General features: G+C 47.0%; 1 pseudogene; it reads left to right on the top strand.

Moving 5' to 3' along the window:
• Positions 1–6635: 6635 nt before the first annotated feature.
• On the top strand, positions 6636–10755 carry LOC120847428 (annotated as a pseudogene).
• The last annotated feature ends 424 nt before the right edge of the window (positions 10756–11179 follow it).

Raw genomic sequence — 11179 nt, 5'->3', positions numbered from 1 at the left:
TTTCTATGGGAAAAAAGCGAGTGCATGTTCTCCTGGCGCTCGATTACAAGAGCAAATATCCCGAATAATTCGCACGTACTAGGTAGCTTGGAATATTTCTCAGTCAGACAGACGAAATAATGGGTCAGTTACGGCGTTTTTCTTTCAAATTCATCGCATTAAAAATGGTACATGAACGGCCTCGTGCCTCTATTTTTGTGCACTGTCGAACACTGTTAGCGCGAGCACGACGTCGGTGCTTTTCAGATGGGGGATATACGTGCGAAACGAAGGGCATCTGGAAAACCAAGAAAGACGGCAAGAACTACGCAGTAACACTGGATCAGTAACTACCCGTGCATGTACGATCAAAATACATTGAAGGCCGCCTGATATACGGTAGTCCGATTTTAAATAAGTACATACCGCTTTATTCTTTCTGCTGTGTGGGAAGATGCTCATTTCACGTTCAGAACATCACCCCTACGCTCGAAATCTCTGATCACAAGTGCCCCTTAAAGGCTGCCAGGCAGAGAAAATAATACAAAGAAACACCTTTCAGAACCCACGTACTTTATTGTTTGCGTTTATGTTTTTAACGGCCCGTTAAGATGCAAGACGGGGTCATTTTGATATAGTGACAAGACTGGCATATTAGCAATATATAAGCGTCACCGGAATGCTGGCGAGCCTCGAACACACTCTACATTCCTTTCGATTGTTATTTTGCTTAGAATCGTCGCTCGTTTTTACACACCTGCTATGGAACAGAGGTTTGAGCCTGCAATAGAGCGAACTTAAACCACGTCTCAAAACGACCGCGACGTTAGCACGCCAAGACGTACGCGTCTGCCCGGCCGCTTTGCGCCGCAAGCGTGTTTGCATTTTGGGGCCCACCGACGATGACGTCATGCTCGGGCCTTGTCTTCTATGTGGCATTGGGGCCGACACACGTCTCCAAAAAAAAAAGTCCATTTGTTTTTTGAGCTCTGTCTGGGCGAGTGAGTGAGCTCCGTCCGGGGCGCCTCTGGGCCGCCTCTGGCGTACTGCGGAGAAGCGAAACTTGCGGCGAGCGCTCGCGTGGAACGCGATCGGTGCGACCCGCGCCACTTGTGCGGAGATTAGTCCGTTTCGTGTGCACCGCGAGTGCCGTAATGACTACATTTCACGCGTGCATGCCTCGCTCGTCACGCGCGCTACTCCGGGAGCGCCCAATGGCGAGAACCGTCGTCCCCGCTCTTCGCATCGTCGGAACGGAACAATCGCGTAGGCTGCACCCCTGGAAAAGTCGCATCTCTGACCGTTTGGAGAAATATATATATATATATATATATTGGGCACGGCGCAGGGCGAGTGCTTACGGGAAAACTTTTTCGGTGCGAGTAGTGCTCGCACGCGCGTCGGGTATCTATAAAATAGAACTTTGTGAATGTGGATGAATCAACTGCCGCTCTGAGCACTTGAAATTCAAAAAAAAAAAAAAAAAATAGAACCCTGTTTATTTCACGTGCACATTTACGATTGTACTTAACTCGAGCAAATGCGAAGCTTACTATTGACGCCTTTTTTTTTTTTTTTTCGTACGCCCTTTTGCGCTAGTATACCCTCCCCTGATTTAAATCGCCTTCCCGCAGTCATAGCCACAATTACTAACATCGCCGATTTTATAACTCCATTTAATGGTTCATTAATTGATGTTTCGTACTAATTTTGTATATTGCATTTTTATTGTTTTTACTTTTATATGTACGTAACAGTGACCCACTCCCTTCTGTACTGACCTTCGGGCACTGAGAGAAAATAAATGAGATGAACTTTGTCTTTCATATGTCCTCCAGTTCAGTGTGATTACACTGTAGTAGGTTCCAACGTCGAACGGCTTATTCAGCGACATCCTGTTGCATTTGCCCTACTCACTTTACATGGTATCGAGCAGTGACTGTACTCGGAAGCGATATTTCTCTTTGTTCCTGCTCTCGGGCGAGCTGGTCTCCTCCGTTAAGTGCGCTTCTCGCTTATTGCATTGCGGGAAAGCGACACCCTCGGAGTAGACGCCGTCATTTCGCGCTTTACTCGCTTTGCCGCAGCGCAGCCGCGTGCCGAGGGAAAAAGCGCACTCCCAAAATGGGCTGCTGCACACGGAAAAGCATCGGCTGTCGAAACGAAAAAGTGCATTTGAGTGATTGTTTACGTAACCGGCTCTCCCTTCCAGTAAACGTTTTCAGATCACTAAGAAGAGCGGAGAGCGGGAAATCTCGCCGTGCGTTTCACCAACGCCAAAACTGACGCCAACAAGTATTCCTCTGCATGTCATCTAATGGGGAAAGTTGGAGACGCTGTTCATCGACATGGTGGAACGCAGAGGTGAAAAGACGCCTCGTGAAACCGACCCATGCGTCCGCCGCACCGAAACTAAGAGAGAAAGAGCGCCGACAGCTGCATGTCCCAAGGGACAGGAGACGTGCGGCGCGTCGTTTCTACGGCTAGCTGAATCGCGGTGACTCACTCCGGAGGCTCACGTCGCTTCCGAGTGGGAATTCTGCCGTTCTTTTTGCGTCTAGTTTGGGTACTTCGTCTGCTCGAGGGTTTGCCAGAGAATATTGCGGAGCGGAATTTAGTTGCCTGAATTATCTTCCATGGCATATTTTAAGGACGGGCAACACATCTTCAAATGAAATGTGCCAACTGATATTATTAACGTGAAACGTTCTTTGGCTAGGTGTTCGACATTTCGTGAAGCCCAGATAAAAGCGTGGCCGCGAGTCTCGACACTGATTGGTTAACGAGTGGGAGAGGGGCAGTGAAGTGCTCGATGCTGATTGGTTAAAAGAGACTTCCGGCGTCAATTAGAACGTTTGAACTAAAGATATTTGCTGAAAGAACACAAGTGAAACTCAGCCTAAAACAGCAAATAAGTTTCTCCAAAAATGTTTAAATAATTTTTATTCATTTAACTACGATACAATTGAAACTAACCTGTAACCATACTTGTCCGCCATCTTGTTGTGACGTCAGATGTTGTATAAACATCAACACACGGGCAGCCTGAGCCTGTTTTGCCCAGCGTCAGAAGCAGTCAGAAGGCCCTCGCGATCGTCCCTGGGAAATAATGGACTAGGATTCATCGAGCTCGCCTTACCGAACAATGACCGGCAAATATTTTAAAATTTTCAGCACGAGACTTGGGACGTTTCGCCGTTCGCATTCGATCCGCCGGCATCGGCTCCGAGGAGATTGCCCGTGGCGACTGCATTCGCGAAACGCCGACACGTGAACCCAGACGCCGCTTTGAAGCAGAATGGCATGGAAGCTTTTATTTGCTAGCAAGGTGTCAACTGTTTTCCAGCACGACGCGAACGCTAGGAGCCAGCGTTCGCGTCGCACTGCTGGGACCCAGTTCCGTCGCGGAGACTTCTCGGTCGGAAACCGATGTCACTCTGCTGCGTCGCTTCGCCCCACAGCCCATCACCAATTCCCCTCACCCTCATCGCATGCCGCAAACAGCCTAAACCAGACGCAATTGGCAAAACCACAGACGCTCACTATCGCTACAACGCACAACGCCGTGGAGTAGTGAGCGTCATCTGCTCTCGGATGCAACATTTGACGTCACGAGCGGCCCTGCTCGTTGTTGCCAGTATAGAGTGGCAGCAAGTGATTCGGAAGTGTACGCGTAAACTTCAAAATTCATTTCCTCGAAAGAAAATGAATATTTTTGTTAAATATGTCGTAGGCATCCTCACGGGTGAATATTTAGTACGTGGTGAAAATGTTATAAAAAAACAATGACCATCAATATTTCGCCTACCCTCTAGTCATGTGACCATAGGGGTAGGCGAGGAGGAGCCCGGCCACCTGTGCGCACTGAGGGAGAGGAGCTTGAATATAGAAGGCTCTGGAAGATTTCCAGGTTTATCAGCCCGAATAGCGGTAGTATCGCTTCAGTCTAGGAACAACTATCGCGGGTACACATGGTAGGCGTTAAACCGTTTAATGAAGAGCGCCGCGAACGGGGGCATCTAGCGTCTGGAGCTCAGACTATCGCTAAATACTTGTGATGCTAGAACGTTTCACGTATGCAACACCGCTTTACACTCGTAACCCGAGGTACGCCGCGGTCAATAACGTTATTCTCCAAGAATTTTTTTATTTGTATCATTTTTTTAATTGTTAGGGATGTGCGAATATTCGAGTTTCGAATTGGAATTGATTAGTGATTGCCCGAATAATTCCGATTCGATTTTCGGATTCCTAGTTTTTGAATATTTCGATGCATAAAATGCTTCTGGACAAAAAAAAAAAAAAAAAAAAAAAAAAAAGAAGGTATAATTTAAGCCCGCATTGAGAAGTCTTGACTGGCTAACCGTTTTAATAAAAAAATAGGTTTGTTTATTTTATTCCTGGAACAATGCGATGCACATAAAATATTTGGTATTCGATATTCGATCAAAATATAACTTTTTGGCACGTATTCGGCACTATTGGATTCCATTTTCATTATTCGAGCTAAAACTATTCGTTTATTTACTATTCGTACGCCTCTAATTATTTTCCCTCTTTGAATTAAAAAAAAGAAGACGACCCTGTATATTATAAACTGCGATATTATGAATAATTCTGTGCATGATTGGTCGTGAATTGTTCTGGTACATCCTGCTACATTGAACCAAAATGTGAGGAATTCGCGCCAACCTTGCGCGAAAAGTTGATTTCCTTTTATTGGTACGGAATGTAATAGCTTAGGCATCGCTATGCTGATGCATCGTTACTCTGGACCTTTGCAAATTTTCAAGACTTTCAATGGTTGCCTCGAATAACGTGCTATTCGATCTAGTTTTCGTATCGCACACGAACTTTGCTCGGAACTTTCGTAATAGTCCTAATAGTTCGTGATCTGTTCACACGGGTTAGTGAACACCGTTGAGCGTATACTTCTCAATGTGGACTGTTGTACTGCAGAGAAGCGACATCCGCTGAGTTGACATCTTTGTGTTTCTCGCTTCGCCGCAGCACAGCTTCTTGCTGAGGGGACAAGGCCTTCTCCAGAGGGGGATGGTACGCTCGTTGAACACTGCGTATAAAAGAAAAAAAGAAAACAAATTTGGTGAATGCTGATATGAAAACGCAACCTTGCTGGAAAATTTGCATAATAAAATTGGTGCTATAGCTTGTGCGATCGACCGCGATTTTAGTCTCGCAGACACTTGCAGGAATTCGAAAGACGACTCCTCAGCCCGTATCCTGCCTTCAATATATTGTTTTCGGAAGCTTTACTCGCTTCGTCGGTCGTTTGTTGCCCCGTTTTGGGTTCAACAAGGAGGAAATCTTTCGATTGACATTACCGCTATGGACTTCGCATTGCTGCGAGAATTAGATTACTGTTTGATTTCATTATCGCGCCCGTTTTTTTCTGCCGAGACTGGTTGTCGGAAAATTGTGCAAAGGCGTGCGACTGGGCTCCCCTGCGCGACGTTGGTATGCCCAGCTCATTTGCGAGTCAAATGCGAGTGGCCCGCGATCGAGTGCTTGCACCAGTTCGCGCCCGACTTCCTGCTCGAGACGCCGGCTGCTTGAACTGGCCTCGGTGCAGTTTGTTTCACTCGATGCGCGAGCCATGCTAAACGAGCACGCGTTGCCCTGAACCTTGTTTGCATCGCACATGTGCTTTGTAGGTGCAGCGGTGTACCTGTTTATAACTTTAAACTTTTCCGTGTTGTTGACAGTGTAAATGACTGTATTCAGATACAAAATGACATCCGCTCCATTGAACATTGGCGCTTACAAAATAAGCCTCAACTGAATCCAAAAAAAAAAAAAAAATACTGTATAGTAATGTCCGCTTAGCGGGAAGAAGAGGAGCATAGTCTTCAACTACACTATATTTGAAGAGCAAGTGCTGCGGGTTGTCTATGTACGGGATCTTGGTGTCTTTGTGGACTCGAGATTGGATTTTCGCCTCCACGTCTCTCGCATTGTTAGTCAAGGACTTCGCCAACTGTGTGTAATTTCGCGGACAAAAAAAAAAAAAAAAAAAAATCGTCACTCTGAGTGTTTTTTATGTCTGTATTGTGCATTGGATTAGATCACGCCTCAATTTCGCGTCTGTGGTTTGGAACTCTGTAACGATGTTACATAGTAATCTTATTGAAAACGTTCAGCGTAAGTTTATAAGAATCTTATACGACCGATATATTGGCCGCCGCCGTTTCTACAATTACCATTCCCTGCTCACTGACCTCGGTCTATGCCTCTGCACGATAGACGAATTGCAAGAGACATGCATTTCCTGCGTCAAATTGTGCATGGTTCTCTTGCTTGTGCCCAGCTGCTGATGTCGCTAAGGTTCCGAGTACCGTCAGGGAGGACATCAAAATGCAGAGACACGGTTTATCCTGATGTGCGGGCCACTTACCCAATGACACGTCTGCAACAGACTCACGATGCCTTTTTTGGTGAAACAGACGTTTTCGCTTGATTGTGTTTTTATCCCATACTTTTATGTATCTGTGTACAGGACAGTGCCCTGCTGCTCAAGCCACTTGTCTGTTTCTAGGCACGCAAATAAACCCCATCTATCTATCTATAAGGCACGGGTTCCTCCTATTCTTCGAGGACAAACCAAACACGCGTTTATTGTACGTTGAGAGCCATCCCCAATGTTTGTTGGTTGCCAGACCTCCTGGATAGAACCGCTAGAATACTACATTTATTATCCCCTCGAGAAAATGAAGAACAAGCCCAGAGAGCTGTCTATGCTGAAAAGTCCGAGAGACAATGAGGTGCTCGGCGAACACGTGACGGGCACCGGCGCGCTGTACTTGGTGGTTGAGTTTTTGATAGGACAGCGTGAACACGAGATGAAGTTGGGCACTGGCCGCCAAGGTTCGATTGAAGAGATTCCACGTCTTCGACATCCGGTTTGTCTAATCCGGGCGTAACGACCACTCGTGATGCCTTTTTTAAAAAAAAAACTGGCATTTCAGTGAACGACCTTTTCCGTTTGGAGTGGCTTTATTACAGGATCAATGAATTGAGATGACCGTGAAGGGCCTCGGGTTGTAGAATGGGATAAACTTGTTTTGCTGTTGTTACTTGCAGGGCACAAGTGTAGCCGGCACGAAGTTGTGACTTTTTGTGCGGCGTCGTTTGCCAACATATGCCTCGTTGTATCTCTTCCTCGCCGCATCGGTTTGTCGCGCCTCGATGTGGGTGCGGTCTTTGTCGCCCGAGTTGGGAAGCGCAGGTAGCAAGTTGCGCGCACTTTCCGTTTGAACAGGAGCTCGAACGGTGATGCGTTTGTGGCTCTATGTGGGGTCGAACGATACGCCAGGAGGAAGGCGTGGAGATCCTTTGTCCAGTCTTTGCTGTTTATTTTGCTTGCGACGATGAGTTTCTTGAGTGTCCTCATGAATCTCTCGACCTATCTGTTCGCTTCAGGCCATCTTGGTATAATGCGGTGGTGCCCAGACCCGAGTTCTTCTGCAAACTTTGAAAAGTCTCGGCTCTGAAATGGAGGAAATGGAGGAGTGAAATGGTCGGTTTTTAGGATAGCAGGGATGCCGAACTGGGCGAAGATTGCATGCAGCTTGCGGATGACTTCCGTAGCTGTGAGTTTTGTAGTTGTGAGTGTGAGTTCGAAGGATGTTTACCGCCGGGTACTTCGAATAGTCGTTCATGACGACCATGGCATACTTGCCATCGGGGAACTGGCGAAGTCCATTGACACCTCGGTCCAGGGAGATTCAGGCAGTTCCAGCACAGGCTGGGGATCACGGTGGTGCTGAGGTGTTGCGGCCTGGCAGGCTATGAATTTCTTGATAATTTAGTCCACAAGCACATCGACCCCAGGAAGTCAGACCTTGCTTCGCAGCAATTTTTTGTTTTGACTATCCCCTGATGTCCTTTGTGCGTAAGGTGGACGCCGTGCGTTGTAGGCTACACTCTAAGAAAAAAGGGAGGAGAAAGGTAGCAAAAGCGACACTTCCTCCTTGTTGCGGACAAGTTGCCCAGAGAAGGGAGGAACGGCAGTTCAGATGAAAGGAGGAGGGCGAGTTCCTCCTTGTTCTGTTGGCGCAGGGGTAGAACATCGCGCTACTGACCAAGTGGTCAACGGTTCGATCCCAAGAAAAGTGGGATTTTTTTTTTTTGTAAAGTTTTTTTTTTTTTTTTTTTGTTTACCAAAACACACATAAACAAACCCAGACCGATGAAAGGAAAATTAAAGTCCTTATTATTCTCCGAGACGTTTTCCTCCTCCAGGCAGACCGGAGAAAGCTTTCGCCCTCCCGACTCATCTTCTTTCGGTTTCGTTTTTCGAGCACATCGCGCACGTTGTTTAATAAATTAATGTTGAGTTGATTGAGCTTCAGCGGCAGCGAAGGCCGCCTGTAATTCCGTCTTCTAGTCCAAACGTGCAGAACATTTCGGTTGCATTGACGTTTTTACCACCACGTCTCCAATTTGCGGGACACACGCGGAACTACAGCAGCGAAACCACGAGGAACTGTGTCGACGTTTTCGACGTTATGGAAATCGCGGGAACTGCGTCCAAGGAAGGCAGGTTTTCCTGCCGGCTGCCTGGGTGCCTTCCATGCTGAGTTCGGTTCCGTTGTCCCGTGCCGAGTGCCAACCGGCGTTCAACGTGATTCTTCTGCGTGTCAGCAACATCGTCAACGTGGTTCTGTATTTCTTCGTGTCAGCGACATCGTGATGGCAGTGTTGTGGGTTGTGAACAGAAGACTGGAATTATCGCCGATGTGACCGTGTGTTCGCGTATCAGTGGTGTAACAACAAGATGAGATGACGTAAACTGTCGGGCATTGATGCCGCTGGTCGGGCCGTTATCGGAGGGGCCGGGGTGTCGCAGGATGACATTCCGCTTTACATTAAAGAGTTTAAAACCACTTGAGGGATTAGCTGCAGTCGATCGACGTGTGGATAGTCATGTTGGAACGCTGGTCTGAACGGTAAGCTCCTATCGTACAGTGGCCAATGTGACTGTCGGTCCCCGAGAGCGATTGCGCTCTGGGGAAAAGACAACACTACGAAAGTATGACGAAAAGTAGGTATATTTATAATGGAAGTTTAGCATAAAAAAAAAAAAAAAGACAGGCAAAATTAGAAAAAAGCAAAAAACGCTATCCTTTATTTTACTGTTTAAATATGTTACGGTTCCTGTAGAAACTGCCCTCTAAGTGGCGCGCTGGGATGAGCGCTAGAAGTTTTCGAGCTCGCAACGGCGCAGCTCCGTACACTTAACAGTTGTCGCAAGTCGCGGCTTTGACTGCATTCAAGTTGATCGAAAAGCGATTTCTGTGCCCGTGAAGCATCACTTCCAGCTGAGTGGATATCCGCTCTACAGAGATTAATTCAAGACGGCAATTGCAGCTTTGCGCGAACAGCACAAATAGAAAAACGAACACTACAATATAAATACTGGCTACGAAGGGCCATGCGGGAAAACAAACTCATGGCTTGGAACCACATTGGAGCGGCTCGATTTATTGGCTTTCAAATAATTATGGCATGATCGAGCGTCTTCTTTTTAATAAGAGATTCATCCCCTGAGCCATTAAAAATAGCCTCAGATGTATGGCATTGCTGGAAAAAAATGAACATGTTCGGAATATTTTTTTTTGCTTAGGGAGTCACCGAAAAATTCCGTACGTTCAAAACGACCACTATAAAAGACGGAAACGCAGGGCTCGGTAGTAGTGATCGGGATAGTGTGCTGTGTATTGATGTTTGTATGTGCGATGCCTGTGTATGCGTTCAATATATGTTGACCTGATGTTTGTAGTGTGCGCAACGTGTCTACATGTGTTAGAGATTCCGATGAAAAGGAAACGCAATTGTGGCGTAAGGAAATCAAAATATTTTTTTGTAAAACATGAATTGGGCGGTACCTAGCGCCACCTAGCCTAGCTACGTGCGATTACTTTGCTTGACCCTGCCATCTGGTGGCAAGCGATTTAACATCCTTTTACGCTACGCGGCTACGCCATAATTTCGTGTTACCGTGCTGAGATAAGCAAAGAGGTTGCTTCGGATTTGCTTTTTTTTTGAGAGCGGCTTTTGGTTTTGCGGGCGAATGATTTTCACTCCTCCGTGATGTGCGGTTGACGCAACGGTTGACGAAGGAATTGTGGCTCGAGGAATAGCAAAGGTAGGACATAAAGTGCGCGAACTGAGTGCCGGTTGTCTCCGTTGAACATCGCAGTGCTGACGATGAGAAGACTGAGTGACTGCATGCTTTCGAAACGTAAGTTTCTTTACCTGCAGGGGTAAAGAAACTTCGGAAATAAATACAGTTCGCGGAAAGCTCGTGTTACGTTTTTATTTCCTGCTCCTCTCGCTTCGTGCAATAGACTTAGTGTTCTCGTTAAGCCTTACCGAGCCCGATTCGCTCGAGTCGTGGCCGCCATAATGAGATGCAGTCGACGGAGGAACTTTTCCTCCCCTGCTTAAGGGACGAAAGTTTCTCCCTTTCTGAAGGAACATATGTGTCAAGAGCGTTCCTCCCTTTAGGGAGGACTATACTGACCCTTTTTTCTAAGAGTGTAGTTGGTAGGACGATGCGTGTCGCTCGCAGAATTAGTCCTTCCTTGGACACAGTGAGTTCGCTTGACACACGTGAGAAGGGACAAAGGAGTTCATCCTTCCACACACGTTTGTCGGGCTGGTGTTGTCAACTTGGTTAGCTGTGGATCTGCTGCAGTTTCTTTAGCAACCTGCTCCAAGTTCATAGCACAGGGGAGACTTTGTTACACCAAGTAGTTCACATACTCTTCGGACACTCTTGTGAGGTTGCGGAGCTTGTCCTCTTTCGTAGGTGACTCTAAGATGGGTGTCGGGACAAGTAGTCATTGGAATTAGTGGACCCTTTGGTTTGTTTGATGCTGCAGCTGTAAGGCTGAAGTCGAAGAGCCATGCGACCAATTCTTGCTGATGGGGACGAACGTGGGCTTGACAGGATTCTCACGAGCGGTTTGTGGTCAAGGAGCACTTGAAAGTCGGTGCCATACAGGTAGATGTGGAAGTGTTCGACGCCCCATACCACAGCCAACATCTTTTGTTCTATTTGCGAGTATCGAGCTTCCACAGCCGTCAAAGCACGGCTTCCATACGCAACGACTTTGACTCAATCTTCCGATGACTGGGCAAGGACAGCACCCAGACCATGTGGTACAGCGTCAACAAT

This window comes from Ixodes scapularis, unplaced genomic scaffold (assembly GCF_016920785.2).
Source record: "Ixodes scapularis isolate PalLabHiFi unplaced genomic scaffold, ASM1692078v2 PGA_scaffold9__187_contigs__length_104089568, whole genome shotgun sequence".
Lineage (NCBI taxonomy): Eukaryota > Metazoa > Arthropoda > Arachnida > Ixodida > Ixodidae > Ixodes > Ixodes scapularis.
This window is presented reverse-complemented; position numbering and strand designations above follow the sequence as displayed.